At 39.6% G+C, this 18123-nt stretch overlaps 4 protein-coding genes across 9 annotated transcripts in view; 1 reads left to right on the forward strand and 3 right to left on the reverse strand.

The window, feature by feature from the left end:
• The window catches only part of LOC111190863 (zinc finger protein ZFP2-like), a 671215-nt gene that overhangs the window by 552811 nt on the left and 100281 nt on the right, over positions 1-18123 (forward strand). The window lies entirely within an intron of this gene.
• LOC111197417 (NACHT, LRR and PYD domains-containing protein 12-like) overlaps positions 1-18123 on the reverse strand; it is a 396972-nt gene that overhangs the window by 142242 nt on the left and 236607 nt on the right. The window lies entirely within an intron of this gene.
• The window catches only part of LOC125801515 (gastrula zinc finger protein XlCGF7.1-like), a 158302-nt gene that overhangs the window by 69710 nt on the left and 70469 nt on the right, over positions 1-18123 (reverse strand). The window lies entirely within an intron of this gene.
• Positions 1-18123, reverse strand: part of LOC125801171 (zinc finger protein 239-like) — a 139053-nt gene that overhangs the window by 25994 nt on the left and 94936 nt on the right. The window lies entirely within an intron of this gene.

Raw genomic sequence — 18123 nt, forward strand, 5'->3', positions numbered from 1 at the left:
GGAGGGCTGCGACGACAATAGGATAAATTTCCCAGAGCGCAGAAGAATCGCGCAGGTGCGCAGCGGAGCGGATGAACTGCTCCGGCCAGGCAGAGGCGAACCAGTGTCCCCCATAATAGCCGCCAAAACCGGAGGAAGGAGCAGCATCAGTAAACAGCTTAACATCAGAGGGGCTGGAAGCTGCGTCAGCATAGAAGAAGGAAATCCCATTCCAGTTGCGGAGCAGCGAGAGCCAGAAATGGAGCTCCGACGTGCAGTATTTGTCGAGCTTGACGAAATGGTGGAGGGATCGGACAGAAGAAGCCAAGCGAAGGAGATGGGAGACGAAAGAACGACCCTGAGGTATGATTTGGGTAGCGTAATTAAAGTGGCAGAGGAGGGAAAGTTGCTGCTTAGTACGGGAGGGGAAACTGAGAAAGTCGGAGATGAAAGAAGTGACGCTGTTGAGCTTTTCCTGAGGAAGAGAAGCTTGGAAGGACGCGGAGTCGAGAACAATCCCGAGGAACTCCAGAGACGTGGTGGGACCAATGGTCTTCTCCTTCGAAATCGGGACTCCGAGACGAGTGAAAGTCCTGGTCACGGCGTCAAGACCCCGTGAGGGGGGCGAGGAAGGCAAGTCAATGACGAGAAAGTCATCCAGGAGGTGGAGCACAAACAGGAGCCTGTGTTTATTCAGCAAGATCCAGTAGAGCGCCTCAGCAAAGGAATCGAAACGCTTAGGGCTGCTTTTGCATCCAAAAGCAAGGCGAACGGAAAAGTAAAACTGATCGTCCCAGCGGACTCCAAAAAGGTGCCAAGAGTTAGGATGGAGGGGAAGGATTTTAAAAGCTGAGATGACGTCAGCCTTCGACAGCCAAGCACCTCTGCCGGCCAACTTGATGGCTTCGATGGCACAATCCATGATGGACGGGTCCGAAGAGCCATGCGGAGCCGAGAGATCGATTATGATCCTCTTTTTGCCTGAGTATTTACGTGTGGCAATGCCCAGAGGATTGATACGAAATACGGAAAAAGGGGGCATTGAGAAAGGACCAATAATAAAACCACTGGAGAGCTCCTGTTGCAGAAGGGAAGACACGACATCAGGCTCGGCCAGAGCGGAAAGGAGATTAGGGCAGGTGAGAAAAGAGCTTGGCGAGGTGAGGAGGCCGGGGGAAAAGCCAAAGAGACATCTGCCCGTCGAGGAAAACGATAGGCCAGCTAAAGCTGTCGCGGGCGCCCAAGGGCCTGGTTTATGCAAGGTTAGCGAGATGTCGCCGGTGTCGATGAGCAGAGAGGAGGAGACCAGGGGCAGGTTGAACATCCGTGCGTTGGCCGGGGGGCAACAGGCAGTGCCGTAGACAGGGAGAATGAAGAGCATGGAGCTCCGGTGATGGGCGCGGCGAGTACAGCAGTCTGGGGAGGAACAGGGAGAGAAGTGGAGGGGAGAGGCTGGACTGGCATAGTGTGAGAGAATGGGAAAGGCTGGCTGGAATATACCGGTTGGGGAATGGCAGAAGCGAAGCAAAGTGGAGGGACGGAGGATGACTGAGGGAAGGGGTTGGACGACTGAGGGAAGGGGTTGGACGACTGAGGGAGGGGGTTGGACGAATGGAGGAAGCGGGGGGGAAGGAGAGAGACGAGAGAAAACGGCCGGGATTGGCAATGAAGGAGAGAAGGAGGCAGAGGAGAAGGGGAGGGGTTCGCGGCCCAGAGGAGGAGGTGCTGAGGCCGAAGCAGGTGGAGGGGGTGACGCGCCTGCGGCACGAGAGGAGCCGTGGCGATGAGTTGAGCGCCACGGTCCTTCAAAACCCGCTGTAACTTAACGACAGTCCAATCGGACATGCGAGGAGGTTGGGATTTACTAGAAGAGAGGGGCTCGGCTGGGGAAGGGGGTGCGGGGCCGGTGAGGCCGGCCGAGGAAGCCGGGCGCCCAGAGCAGCGAGCCCAACCAGGAGGAGTAGGGGAAGGAGGAGAAGAGCGGCGGGAGTGCCGAGATCTGGGGGTGCGTTGGTGAGAACGACCAGCCCGGGAGGAAGAATGAGTAGAACCAAGAGTAGCCGGAATGGAGATGACAGACTTCATGCGATGAGCCCAGTGAGAGGGAGCAGGAGCAGAGACAGGCTGGCTGGGAGGGAAGAGGCCCTCATCGGAGGCGGTGAGTTGGAGGTCCATGGAGAGCAAGCAAATGCTGGCAGGTGAGTGCGTCAAATTCGATTGTTGCGAACTTTCATCATGAAAGGTAGTTAGTTAGGGGAGGTATTTATAGGACGGTTGATTGATACAGGGTGGAGCTAGAACGTAGAGTTTGGGCGTGGTCCTTCTCCCAAACTTTTGTTATTACATAACATCATTAATAACAATTATTATAATATTATACCAATATGTACAGAACACTAAGAAGCATACCTACATTGTTTAATACAATTTTATTGATTAGATAGTTGTAATCAAGCTGATAGAGCATTCAATTAATTGAAAATTGTGGGGAAAAAAGTTTATATGCAGACAGACAAATGCTGCCTTTTAAGCATGAAAGGTATGTTTAAAGGATAGCATTCATCTGTTTTTGCAAATACCCATTTTATTTTATGCTAACTTCAAAGTGATACAACTATACACATGCAGAAAATTAATTTATTAACAATAAATAAGTAAATAAATAGAACCTGTGTGAACACTTAATTTACAAAACAGGTAAGTGATATTCTTTAAACACAAAGGAACAAGTCACTTGTTTTGCAAAATAACTCACACGTACACTACCGTTCAAAAGTTTGGGGTCACATTGAAACGTCCTTATTTTTGAAGGAAAAGCACTGTACTTTTCAATGAAGATAACTTTAAACTAGTCCTAACTTTAAACAAATACACTCTGTACATTGCTAATGTGGTATATGACTATTCTAGCTGCAAATGTCTGGTTTTAATATCTACATAGGTGTATAGAGGCCCATTTCCAGCAACTATCACTCAAGTATTCTAATGGTACAATGTGTTTGCTCATTGGCTCAGAAGGCTAATTGATGATTAGAAAACCCTTGTGCAATCATGTTCACACACCTGAAAACAGTCTAGCTCATTACAGAAGCTACAAAACTGACCTTCCTTTGAGCGGATTGAGTTTCTGGAGAATCACATTAGTGGGGTCAATTAAACGCTCAAAATGGCCAGAAAAAGAGAACTTTCATCTGAAACCTGACAGTCTATTCTTGTTCTTAGAAATGAAGGCTATTCCATGCAAGAAATTGCTAAGAAATTGAAGATTTTCTACAACGGTGTGTACTACTCCCTTCAGAGGACAGCACAAACAGGCTCTAACCAGAGTAGAAAAAGAAGTGGGAGGCCACATTGCACAACTAAGCAAGAAGATAAGTACATTAGAGTCTCTAGTTTGAGAAACAGACGCCTCACAGGTCCCCAACTGGCATCTTCATTAAATAGTACCCGCAAAACACCAGTGTCAACATCTACAGTGATTGGACAGAGGAAGACTGGAAAAAAAGTGTTGTGGACGGATGAATCCAAGTTTGAGGTGTTTGGATCACAAAGAAGAACGTTTGTGAGACGCAGAACAAATGAAAAGATGCTGGAAGAATGCCTGACGCCATCTGTTAAGCATGGTGGAGGTAATGTGATGGTCTGGGGTTGCTTTGGTGCTGGTAAGGTGGGAGATTTGTACAGGGTAAAAGGGATTCTGAATAAGGAAGGCTATCACTCCATTTTGCAACGCCATGCCATACCCAGTGGACAGCGCCTGATCGGAGCCAATTTCGTCCTACAACAGGACAATGACCCTAAACACACCTCCAAATTGTGCAAGAACTATTTACAGCAGAAGCAGGCAGCTGGTATTCTATTGGTAATGGAGTGGCCAGCGCAGTCACCAGATCTGAACCCCATTGAGCTGTTGTGGGAGCAGCTTGACCGTATGGTACGCCAGAAGTGCCCATCCAACCAATCCAACTTGTGGGAGCTGCTTCTAGAAGCGTGGGGTGCAATTTCTCCAGCTTACCTCAACAAATTAACAGCTAGAATGCCAAAGGTGTGCAATGCTGTAATTGCTTTGATGAAAGCAAAGTTTGATGTAAAAACAATGTTATTTCAAATACAAATCATTATTTCTAACCTTGTCAATGTCTTGACTCTATTTTCTATTCATTTCACAACGTATGGTGGTGAATAAGTGTGACTTTTCATGGAAAACACAAAATTTTTTGAGTGACCCCAAACTTTTGAACGGTAGTGTAAATAAATAAATAAATACACAAACAGCATTGAGGTGTTAGTTTCACAGCTGTCAGTGGCCACCAATTACAGGAGCAACTTTGTGCCAACATTGCTGGTGTCCAGTGATTTTATCAAACTGGAAACAAATAGATCAGTTCGGTTTTCATTAACTGTTACATTTGCACTGTAAATATTATTTTTTATGTAAATATTGTATCATTTTTGTTTAATGTTCTAGTTTAAAATGTCTTATTCCATTGTCTTATTTGTGCTACTTTAAACCAGTTCACTTGTTCTACTCACTGTTAAAATTAGTCTTGTTCTGTTAGTGTGTTTAGAATAAAAAATGCAAACACTTCAAGAGTATGAATTTCAGCAAGTGTTAATATACAACGAACAACCCATCAAGTAAATTTCGGTATAGAATACCTGCAAGGCATGCATTAGTTTACCATGACTGCTTTAAAAAAAAAAAAAAAAACACAAATGACAGTTCTTAAAACAGCAACTTTAATTTTTGAATATGCATGAATAAATATTAGTTAATTTTGTTAACAAGCTTTTCTAAGAGGTTATACAAGCGGTCTGACCGCTCCTGCTCTGCTCTCTCTTGCCTCTCTTCTCTCTCCCTCTCTCTCTCCATGTCCTCTCGCAGGAGGTCAAGAAGAGTTCCCTGCTGCTTCCTTCCTCTCTGCTCAGACAACGGGGATGCCACAACAGAAGATGGCCCTGGATCCTCCTCATTAGATGAGGCTATTAGCAAAGGTGGTGTAACCGATGGTCAATTGCCAAGAGCCTCATCCATGAGGCTGAACCAGGGCCAAGTAGCTGCAGTGGCTTCTCCATTGTCTGTCCCACTCCCTGAAGGCGGACACTTCAGCTCCTAAAATAAAATTAAACCTGTAATCTAACCTCAATCTGCTATCCTCTCTAACTGAATTCTACTTTAACATTAACAATTATTAACATATGTAAACTACACTCAAATCAGTACATAAAAATCTATAAAATACATTGTTCATTATTCTACACAATTTCAGGTTAATCTTTGAACTTACTTTGTACTTTTTTTTTAGATTGTCCCATTTTTTTCTGGCTTGTTGGGGCGTAACTTTGTCCGCAAGCCCCAATTCCAGAAGAATAGTCCTGTCAAAGAACAAACAAAAACAAAGTATGGCATTAAGATGCTTTATAGTTCAGAAAAATATTTTGCAATATCTACCTACATTTTTTTATTAGTTTAGAAAGATACCTAAATGCATGAATGTATAACTTAAGCAATTATTAGCTTAATATTAGCTTAGTTATACTGTAACTGACAATGCATTAGTTACGTATTAACTATTTAGTTTTCTAAAGCAGGCTTTCTGTCAACTTATTTGCCACAAACCTATTGTTTTATTACTGTAATCATAAGCAGTTAGCTAGCTGGTTGGATTAATGTATCAAAGTGTAACAGCTGCATCATTTAAGATGCAATAGAATAATAATATATTATCATTAAATAACTAACTAGTTTAGCTAAAATAAGCCCTTACTTCCAAGCTGAGAGAGCGGAGTTTTTCTCCCCAGTGAAGAGCCTCTCCTACTCTATGCGAGCCTTTATAAAGGCTTCTATTGCTGATCTGCTCCCTAAAAGAGTGGAAGTAATTTGTATATCTGAACACTGGCTATCACGTTAAACAGCCCACATACAGATCGTATAAACCCGACAGGTCTAACTAACTATAGAGAAAGGGTTAACCAAGTTAACTAATAAAATATTACGGCAACTGATAAAAAAATGCTGAATATCACCAGTGAGGCTACTTAGCTATTGAGCTAACAGGCTAGTTAGCATCAGCCCATCTAAAACAATGCACTGGCGCTTCAAAACTTCAAAACTGGAAAACGGCCACCAACTAACCAAAACTACAAATAAAACGCTAATTTATGTTATTTTATGCCAAGAAAACTCATGAAACACCACACTTACGCTATAAAAACTTAAATAACTTACATTTGAAAATGACTTCGCCGCAGGCCGATCCACTTCCATCCGCCATGATGGAAGAAGTTGAGCTACGCGGTGCTGCCCCGCGCTGCATCATGGGATTGCCTTACCAGCTGAGAAAGGGTCTAATGCTCTCTTATTACAGGGTCAGAATCAGGTATCTTAGTAGAAAGCATTTTAAGGTATCTAAGAATTGGGACAGCCTACTTCTCTGGAACGCGCATCCCATGACTTGCACATTATTGTAAGTTTCAAAAATGGTTACAATGCTCCTTTCCAGGCCCACATTCACAAAGATAGAGGATGCTACCACTCAGTTTTCAAATTCCAATGGATACCTTTTGAAGATAAAAGCACTACTGAACTGAAATATGCTGTAAGAAAAAAGCAGAGTTAAAGAGTTAACGTCTATTTAGTTAATTCTGATTAAACATATAAATGTGCTAAATGTTTTTTTTCCCCAGCATCAAACCAATACGCAGTCAGAGGGTGGATTTTAGAACAATGTCCTTCTATCAAAGTAAGGTTATAGGTTTACAGTAAAATAAACATTCTGTAATTTACAAACACATACGAACACATGATGTGTACTTACTGAAGACATATTGTTTCTCTAGCGTCACAGCCACAATATGAGCCGCCGACTGGTCTCACATCTTCACCTCTCGGTAGGACACATACCTGAAAGTTTAATTTTTTTACTTGTTAACCTGGCAGTTACAAATATTGACCAGAAGCAGTGCAATAACCCTGACCCTAATTAGGGCCCCATGACACATTCAGACTTGAGATGTCTACGGTTATCTACTCTCAAAATGGAGTTCAATGGCACAAGAATTATTGATCAATTACCTTCGTACAAGGAGTTATGGCCATTTTCAATTCCAAAAAAATGAATGGAATTTTCCATAGGGAATTTTGCTTTATTTTTCATTTGGCCACTAGGGGTGCCACAGGTCCCAAACTTCTTGAGGCTGGTCAGTCCCTCTCCTAGTATTTTTTAAAAATGGAACCTGAACGTTTAGATTCTGAAATATTGTACGTGCAATTGCGGCCTCCCACCGCTAGTTGGCGTTACTGAGGGGTATCGACAAGACACATCGGTGATACGTTTGCTAAATAAAAATTGAAAATAGCTCTGGGTCGTCCCAATGTGTTGTGTGACATCATGGAACCGCCCCCCAAATACACATCGGTGATGTGTTTCCTAAACAAACGTGGAAAATAGCTCTGAGTCCCAATGTGTTGTGTGACATCATAGCACTGCCCCCATGACAAATTGGTTATACGTTTCCTAAATAAAAACATGTAGTCCCAATGTGTTGTGTGACATCATAGGACCGCCCCCAAATCACAAGTCTCGGAATGGGCCGAAACATGGTCAACGTCACCTTGGGGGCGTGGTAGGGTCCCCCATCACATTAAAAAGGATTTAAAATCATATCTTTTGATGTAGATGGACTCATGAAAAAACAATGACATGGCTGCGAACAGAAAGCCGAGCCAGACGCGTAGGTGTCATGTCATTTTGGCTAGGAGGCTTCCTTTTTTTAAGTGTATTCAAATCAATCTGAAAACCTCACTGGCAACCCAATTGGGCTGAGTACAGTGCATCCCAGTCATCAGAATGGAAAATAGACCAATCTTGCACTGGGTTAGGTTAAAGAAAACCAAAGTGTCATGAGCGTCCCAAACTGTTTTGTGTCTCCAAAAGTGTATCTGAAGTCCCAGAGTGTATCTGAAGTCACAAAGTGTAGATGGAGTCCCAAAGTGTCGCCACAACCCTAGAAATGAAAATCCATGACACTTTGCCACCTGTTAGGACATATATCACCAAAGTGTATCTGAAGTCCCAAAGTGTACTAGTGAGTCCCAAAGTGTGTCTGGAGTCCCAAAGTGTTGCCACAACCCTAGAAATGAAAATTCACTACATTTTGGGACCTACTAGGTAAAAAAATCACCAAAGTGTCATGTGAAGTCCCAAAGTATATAGGAAGTACCAAAGTGTACTTGTGAGTGCCAAAGTGTATCTGAAGTCACAGAGTGTACTTGTGAGTACCAAAGTATCATATATACCTTTTTTAAACTGGTTAGGCCTTTTATCACCAGTGTCTTGGATCGCGAAAGTGGTTTTTGGCGATTTTTGGCTAACACTTAAAGTCCGACAGTTACCAAACTTGTCGGGGTGGGTCGCCACGCCAAGCCGGACCAAATGACTGATGAATTAGTGGATTAACCCTTTGCTTTCGGTAAAAAAAAAAAAACGACTTAGCCGTATCTCCTTACCGTAAAATTTCTGGTCAAAAATTTTGGGTCATTTGGTGCGGCTTGCCACACCGAACGCATAGGTATACTTTTGGTGAAAATAGCACTTAAGGTTTAGCCCAAAAAAAAAAAAAAAAAAAAAAAACACTTTCGCGATCCGAGACGCTTTGGTGATCCTTAGTCCTAAACTTTTGGGACCTGTTAGATCATGGATAACCAAAATGTCAAGAGAGTCCCAAAGTGTTGCCAAAACCCTAGATATGCAAATCCATCACACTTTGGGACCTATTAAAGAGTGTGATTAATTACATTCTGAAATGTCAAATTTAATGCATCAAAAAATCATATCTCAGCCAAATTTAACCAACTGTTAAATTTGCATATGTTGGTCATACTGATGACCTGTATCTAAAGTTGGTGGTCCTAAGACCTTGCTTTCTATTTTTCCCAATTAAAAAGACTGTTTTAATTAAAATCCCAAAGTCATGTGGTACATAAAATGGCCGCCCTGGGCCTGCTGATGAAATGTGGTGTGGTTCTGGCTGGCTCTGCCCAACTTGGTGGTTAGGATCTTGGTTAGGGTAGAGTCCCAATGATTCATCAAAGACACCTTGGGACTTGGCCACGCCCCCTGGGGTTAGGACTTTTATCACCAGAGTGTCATCAGGTCACTTTGGGACCTAGCCCCTCCCACTCCAAGTCACTCCCCCACACTGAGGGAGGAGTCGGGGACTTGTGGTAGTCCCTAGGTGTGAATGAAATTCAGCCAGGATTCCTGCCCCTAGAGAGCAATACCCCAACACATTCGGACAACACGTCGGTCATTCCAATGAATGGGAAAAGTTAGGATCCAAGGTCCAGTAAAGTCATCCACCCATTGGTCATTCCAGCCCATTCATTTCGTAACAGCTCTGTGATCTTGTCCCTAACCCTAGTTACAAATACACTAGGTCTTCATATTATATAGTTGTTGCTGGACAAAACAGTTTAAGGCAATGTCCTTATTTTATTACACAGCACTATAACCTACTAATAGTTCCAATAGTTTATAATGAAGTCCCTGAAGATATTGAATTTTAAGCCTTAGTGGTGTCATATGCCTGGGATTTTAACAGGGTTAAATGAAATATATCATTAAATTGTTCATAGGCCAAAATTCTTGAACAGTGAGGCAACGGCCTGAGGAGGCCAACAATTGGAGACTGCCTGGGTGTCAAAATAAGACTGCATTACAAAGGGAGTACAATGCCAACAAAAGAACATGGCTTGCATACCTAAATCATGTCTGCTCTGTTATTATTGAAATCATGTTAATTGAAGGAACTCTATACTGTTTACAACAATTCAAAAGATAAATTACCGTGGGCAATCAATATTTATAAGTTCTATTCACTGCTCAGAGAACAAAAGGATTAGATTTTATGAGGGTGCTATAAGTATAACAAAATCTGATAATTTACAGCCATGCTATTGCATTGACTCTAATTATTGCATGTTTTTACTACTTTTTAAGCATCAAGAGCTCATAGCTCAGGACGTTTAATACCCTCCCAGTGCACCCGTATGTTTTCAACAACATTATTCTAAATAAATACAATTTCACTAAACATACCTGCTGAAATATATCCATGTATATAATGAAATGAATATTCATAAAAAAATATATATTATGCATGTTGTATATGTCGCAGCCACTGAACGATGCATCCTTGAGGCCATTGGTGAGGTGCAGCTGCAACTGCAGCAATAAACTGGAGAGAGGGGCAGAAATCTTCCAACACCACTGGAAGAGGATCTGGAAGAAAATGTACTTCCCTCCAGTGTGCAGAGGATTTTGAGGGCCTAGAAAAAGATCTGCCCAAACGTGCCTCAAGAAAAAAAAAAGGGTCAGTATTGAAATATACCTTTTTTAACTCACACAGAGTAAACATTTTGTAAACATCTTGTAAAGGATAAATAAATACATTATTATTATTATTATTATTATTATTATTATTATTATTATTATTATTATTTTCTTACAGCAGACTCAAACTTGTCTTAAACTGTGAGAGGTAAAAAGACAACTCTCTAAAACATTACTTTCAAAGTTTTATAAAACTTTATTTAAAAAATATATGTATCAAGGAGTTCCCCTACAGGCTTTTTACCCAACCATTGCTCCTTGTTTTCTATTTTTTTTTTTTTTTTCAAAATGTATTCACTATCTTTTTCCTCAATTTGCCTATGCTCAGCAGCTAAAAAAGTATATAACTGGTTAATGCAATTAACATTTCATTCAAACTGCATCTCATAATTAGTGATAAGCTAACAGAACAGGAGCATACAACAGAAAATCAAGATTTTTAAAAGAAGATTGAAGAATTTCTTAAGAATATATTTGATCTGAGGGTTGCTTTAAAGAACGCTCTTATGAACTCCTTAATGTTTGTCCTCATATCTCGTAAGCTTAAAAAAACTTAAATTTAGTCCCTGGTTACATTCATCTGTCTGTCTACAGATGTCAAAGCTGTCATTAATTGGGGGGCAAACATTGAAAAAAACATTATGGAGAATTACCTGGCGGTCTCTCTGAACTGGTGTGGCAGAGGAGAAAAAAAAGGAATTGGGCACTCTCGCATCAAAGAACTTGTAATATATAAGTATCAAAATAAGACCATATATAAGTATACCAAACATTTTACCATAAAAAAACTAAATCTCAAATAGCTTTGTTTGGTGATGTTTCTATGTACATAATTACAACAGGGGTGAACACAGAGGCTTAATATTGGTATCAGTCTTTAAAAAATGATCATGTGTGCTTCTGCAGCCAAAGAGGCCCTCTCTAGATAAAATTGGACACCACTGAGTAAAATGACTTTTTAATAAAGTTTAAGATGGCTTTTCTAGAAAGAAACTGCACTGCGTATTATATGAATCAATTCAGTGTCGCTCTTAAGTCTGAAGATGCAATTAGTGCCAAATTTAAAAGCAGGCATTGGAAAAATGTGAAATGCAGAATATGTGGCAAAACGAAAACTTAAACCACTATTATATTATCTTTACATGCCACAATGAAATAAAATCACAGTTCAATCACATTTAACCAAAATAAGTGTTTAAAGCATCTTGATTGGCTGGTATCCACATCCAGAAAAACATGAGATGTGTAAGTTAAGTTAATCAGAGCACATTAAAAAAATGGTTAGTGGGGTTTGAAAAACGTGCGTTTTAACAGGTGGATTTTAGCGAAAAATCACTTTCCTTTCTGAGTGAACTCTCGGCATGAGTGTTTCACTGCTCCTGACAAAAGTGTGCTGTGTTTGGAAGGTTCACAGCCAAAACACAGTGGAATACAAAACAGTTGAACTGATTGCATTTTAAAGTGGCATGTATTGAATTACACAAATAAAGCAATTTGCTTTAAAATGTAAATCCATGTATACTGTCACTTTGCTTTTTACTGTGAAAAGGCACTGTAGTGTAGTGACTGCTTTTCAATTTGGCACTAATTCCTCTCCATATGTAAGTATAACTTGCTGGTATACAGTTAAAGAATGTAGCTCAATATTACTACTTAACACCGATATGGTTTTTAGACTGTCAAAAGATCCTACTTTTTTAATGTTGGTAGCGTTATCTAAGAGGGTAGCATAGGGTATCAAAAATATCCTGTAGGTTTAATGCTGTGTCAGCATTTTTTAGAAGTTAAGGCTCTCACAATAGCATTTCAGCCTTAAATGGTTCTTTGCATGGCATAGTGGTTCTTCAGATTGAAAGAGAATATGTTATGTATGGTTTTGAGTAAAGCCTTTTTGAAAATGATTCTATGTAACAAAGAAAGTTGTTTTATTTTTACAAGCTTGACACTGTGTGATGATATCAGCTGGCCTGATTCATCACCATGGCTCCTAAAAGTTTCTGGGGACAAATTTAAAGACACTAAAAATGACTTTCATTACGATGTCACTTCATTACCACTAGTCTCCATATGCGAATTTCTCGTTTGGAGGGAACCTGAGGAGGAGTCAGGGTGGGGAGTGAGTACCTGCAGGGAAATAAATTGTTAATGATTAAGCTAGTAACTAATACTAATACTTACCTGAATTGGAATTTGGTTGATTGACATTGAAATACAGACGAGCTAACAATTACTATTACTAGACTGTCTATTAAGCAGCACACAAAGCACTATGTGGCAGTGTAGCAAACATGTATGAGGCTGAAGTTAGCATCTTATTTACCTTGTCTTATTCAGTCGTCTAATAGTTCTATTTTCATAATTTGGTATCAACTTCAACAGACGGTTTTATAATCTGGAGTGAGGGCAACTGGAAATAGGCAGAACAGGCTATTTATTTTCAATGAATCTTCTAAAATGCCAAATTCAGAGGGCCATAATAAAAAATCTACACTAATATTCCTTGTTGTTCAGGCTATTCACAACCTATTAGGTCTACGTTTATATGACAGTGTCACCTTCAACAGACTGTTTGATAATCTCGAGTTAGGGCAACTTAAAATAGGCAGAACAGGCTATTTATTTTCAATGAATCTTGTAAAATTCCAAATTCAGAGGGCTATAATAAAAAATCTACACTAATATTCCTTGTTGTTCAGGCTATTCACAACCTATTAAGTCTACGTTTAGACCTAATAGACACCTAATAGTTTAGACCATAGGAACACCTTAGCAACAACCTAGCAACATGTTGGCAAGAAACATATTCATAATGAACAAATTCGCAGCCAACACCTGTATATATACCAATATTGCATAAAATGACGTATTAGCAACATTCTGATCATTACGTTAGGCCCAATAATGTCTTAGAAACTAAAACATACGAGTAATTTTCGAATAAAACAATGTTGTACTTACAGCGTCTGCGATGAGAAATCCCCAGCTGTCCAATCCAAGTGAAGCTGATGCAGAAAAGGCGATCAGAGACTGGCTTCGTCTGGCGCCTCACAGACTTCATCGCGGAAGACCACGCTGAATAATTATATAACAACAACAACAAATATTTTATAATTCATTAGTCATTTGTAAGTTCTGGTTTATGCGAATGTGAATTGGTTCAAAAGCACTTTTCAAAATAATATTTAATGTACACTTTACAATTTATTAGTAACCTGTTACATTTTTGTTTGTGCATGTAAATTACTTTTGAAATACAACTTTTAAAAGAAATAATATTTCATACACTTTATAATTTATTAGAAATCTGTTACATTTTTGTTTGTGCATGTGAATTAGCTCTGAAATACAAAAATTAAAAATAATAATATTTCATACATCTTGTATTTCATAAACTTTATAATTTTTAGTAACCTGTTGTTAAGTTTTTGTTTGTGTATGTAAATAAGTTCTGAAATACAACTTTTCAAAATTGTAAATTGCCAGTCTCTTTACATCTTTATATCTCCGTTTAAATATTTTAAAGGCGAAACCTGAATAACAGGAAATATAATTAATCTCACACTTGATTCGTTAATCCTTTTTTAAATTGTTTTATACGGATGGTTGTTAAGATAAGCATCAGGTTCCTATTCAGGTACGTCTTTTAGGAAGCGGTGGGACGTCGCTTGTCTATCGCGTAAGGAGGTCTCAGCGACAATGTAACGATGTAACTGTGAGCATCGCATAAACGTCTCTCCGACGTACCTGTGATGTCTGGGGATTATGGTGATGTGATTTACAGACATGCGTCAGCCACTACACTCAAACCAGTAGATTTTATGTATCATGCGGCTCTAAGATTACTGGTACACATCACTGTTCACTCTATGAAAAAGTTGCATGGTCTTCTCTTGCTGTGCGCCGGGAAACACACTGGTTCGTTTTCTTTTTTAAAGCACTTCCTCACCATATGCCACCGTACATCACATAAACGCTTCTTAAAAATAACCTACCAGACTCTCTCCAGTAACTGGATCGTCGAGAGTTTTAAATGAAATGGGAAAATCTGCTTTTCGTTACAGTGAACCAGCGAGCTGGAATTCACTACAGGAAACTCTAAAGCTGGTGTCACGAAATCATTTTAAACTTCTAGTCTCTAAAGATCTTTATGATGTTTGGTATGTTTTCAGTTTCTTTATTTTTTTAGTAAACATATTAGTTTTTAATGCTGGTTTGTTTTAGCTATTTTTCCACATTTCTTTTTAGTTTCTTTGTTTTCTTTTATTATTTTTAGGTATTGCTTATGTAACCCCTATCCCCAGTTAATGGGAAGAAAAATGGTCCTGAGTTCTATCTATTCTTTCCCTTCTCTATGTTTGTAGAAATTAAATGAAATAATAGAAAATATAAAACACAATAAAAGGACCATCACACAGGTAAATAAAAAAGCCAGTAGTTACTGAGTTTGATACTGAGTGTATCAAAACAGTAGGGCAAAATAAGGCTTAGAATCGAGTGTCGAGTGACTTTTAACAAAAAAATACATTAATAGCAGGCTTCAATCAACAATAGAGTTATATCTTTTCAAGACAGAGCAGTTTAGTACCTTTTTAGGTGCAATAGTACAACTACAGTGTGTGCAGAATTATTAGGCAAGTATATTAGGCAGGTATTTGAGAGGATTCTTTTTATTATTGAACAACAACTTTGTTCTCAATCAACCCAAAAGACTCATAAATATTAAAGCTTAATATTTTTGGAGTTGGAGTGGGTTGTTTTTAGATCTTAATGAGGATATCTGTTTTTGCAGATAACTATTACTGTGCAGAATTATTAGGCAAATTAATAAAAAAAACAAATATATACCCATATTACTTGTTTATTTTCACCAGGTAAACCAATATAACAACTCAAAATTTAGCAATGAACATGTTTGACATTCAAAAACAAAACCAAAAACGAATCAGTGACCAATAAATCCACCTTTTTTACGGTGACACTCAAAAGCCTTCCATCCATATTCTGTCAGTTTCTTGATCTGTTTACGATCAACATTGCGTGCAGCAGCCACCACAGCATTCCAGACACTGTTCAGAGAGGTGTACTGTTTTCCCTCTCTGTGGATCTCACATTTTATGAGGGACCACAGGTTCAGATCAGGTGAACAAGGGGGCCATGGCGTTATTTTTTCTTCTTTTAGACCTTTACTGGCCAGCCACGCTGTGGAGTATTTGGATGCGTGTGATGGAGCATTGTCCTGCATGAGAATCATGTTTTTCTTGAACGATACCGACGTCTTCGTGTACCACTGCTTAAAGAAGGTGTCTTCTGGAAACTGGCAGTAGGTCTGGGAGTTGAGCTTCACTCCATACTCAATCCGAAAAGGTCCCACAAGTTCATCTTTGATGATACCAGCCCATACCAGTACCCCACCTCCACCTTGCTGGCGTCTGAGTCGGAGTGGAGCACTCTGCCCTTTACTGATCCAGCCTCTGGCCCATCCATCTGGCCACGCTCATTTCATCAGTCCATTAAACCTTGGAAAAATCAGTCTTAAGATATTTCTTGGCCCAGTCTTGACGTTTTATCTTATGTTTCTTGTTAAAAGGTGGTCATTTTTTAGCCTTCCTTACCTTGGCCATGTCCCTGAGTATCGCACACATTGTGCTTTTTGATACTCCAGTAAATGTTGCATCTCTGAAATATAGCAAAACTGGTGGCAAATAGCATCTTGGCAGCTTCACACTTGATTTTCCTCAATTCATGGGCAGTTATTTTGCGCCTTTTTTCCAACACGCTTCTTGTGACCCTGTTGGCTATTTGCCATGAAACGCTTGATTGTTCGGTTATCAAACTTCAAAAATTTGGCCATTTCAAGACTGCTGCATTCCTCTGCAAGACATCTCACAATTTTTGACTTTTCAGAGTCCGTCAAATCTCTCTTCTGACATATTTTGCCAAAGGAAAGGAAGTTGCCTAATAATTAAGCAAACCTTATATAGTGTGTTGATGTCATTAGACCACACCCCTTCTAAATACAGAGATGCACATCACCTGATTAACTTAATTAGTAGTTGGCTCTCAGGCCTATACAGCTTGGAGTAGGACAACATGTATTAAAAGGATGATGTGATCAAAATACCCATTTGCCTAATAATTCTGCACACAGTGTATAGTGTGCAAATACCCATATGTAAACTTAAGACACAAATAAGAGTTATATTTTAAACAGTACCCCAATTATTTAAATGACTTTTAATTAATTAATTAATTAAATAAATAAACAATTGGTTTAATTTTTATTATTGCTCAGAATTATATTTAAGGATTAGACCTTATTTTTAGAAGTAGTATCTTAGATTTTATCTATAGGATTGATTTTAGGTTAATATAACCCTTTTTTCTTACTTTCAGAACTACACTGTCAGTTATATATTTAAACCCTTAATCAGAAATGTACCTTAAATAAGAAAAAATACCTTTTAAAGTTAGTTTGTAAAATAAAATACCATCTTAAATTAAATATGTGGGCCCACTCTAAAGAATACACTCATAAAGAACAGAATTATAGATGAAATGAACAGAACTAAACGGTGCAGGTCTGGTTCGGAGCTTAATGTCCGCTTTACTCTAACGAGCAGAAATAAGAGTTTCAGATTTACCTCAGATTCAGTGAATATGAGCGGGAGCAGAGCGCGGGGTCCTGCAGCACGGAGCGTTTTCCCTCAGAGGAACTCTGATCCACGCGGGGACTCAGAGCGCTCTCTGGTTAGCAGTGTTAGCGGTCCTGGTGTTCAGTGGAGGCGGAGAGAGCGCGAGTCAGTCCGGGGAACAGTCTGTCGGAGCGGCGCTGCAGCGGAGAGTTCACGGCTAGCGCAGAGCAGCTAATACACGAGGCTAAACACAGCTAGCCGAGCTGGCTAAGCTAACAGTGCTAACAGAACTTCACTTATAGAGAGATTATCCCAGCTTTATCCACCAGCACACTCTCAGTATGGACTTCAGTGTCCTTAAAATTACCGGTTAGTTTAATTAATACTGATTATTAGTGAATTTAGTTCAGCCTGTGAGGAACTTTATCCTCCTCGCCTCTCCCGCGCTGCTACTCCCGCATCTCCGCTGTTCTCTCTCGTCCCGTGGGCGGGCCCGTTCCAATCCTCTACTCCACCCTCACCTGTACACTTCTCCCCTGAGTAGATCCCTTAATCACTTTTAGCTAACCTTCCTGCATTAACACAGAAAAGAAATGAAATATGTACTCTGTACTGCTTTTCTTTTTAAACTATTTACACAAACACAATGACTATTTTGAACATGTTTAGTACTCTTTTAAACCATCACTATGCATTTATAAGACTTTAATTATTGCTGTATTTATTTGTGTATCTATTTTAGAACTATTTTTTTTACCCGGGGCTACATGAGAATATGCGAGAGGGGTGTATCCCATAGTGAGATACCGAATGAACGCTTGAAAGAGAACACAATTTACAAGAAAAAAAATTGCAAGAAATAAAACAAATTTACCAGACTTTTACACACTGTTACTAGTGCTGAAACACTTACATTGGTCAGTAAAAAAGCAACTGCTTTGTTTGTACATTTAGCTAGGCTAGCTACCAATAATAGTGGCCAGTTAAACAGCAAATGCTGTGTTTGGATATTTAGTTAGCAAGCTATCAATACTAGTAGTCAGTAATACAGGAAATGCTTTGTTTATACATTTGGTCAGTAAAATAGCAAATGCTGTGTTTGGATATTTAGCTAGACA

Source organism: Astyanax mexicanus, chromosome 4 (assembly GCF_023375975.1).
Source record: "Astyanax mexicanus isolate ESR-SI-001 chromosome 4, AstMex3_surface, whole genome shotgun sequence".
In the NCBI taxonomy this organism is placed as follows: Eukaryota; Metazoa; Chordata; class Actinopteri; order Characiformes; family Acestrorhamphidae; genus Astyanax; species Astyanax mexicanus.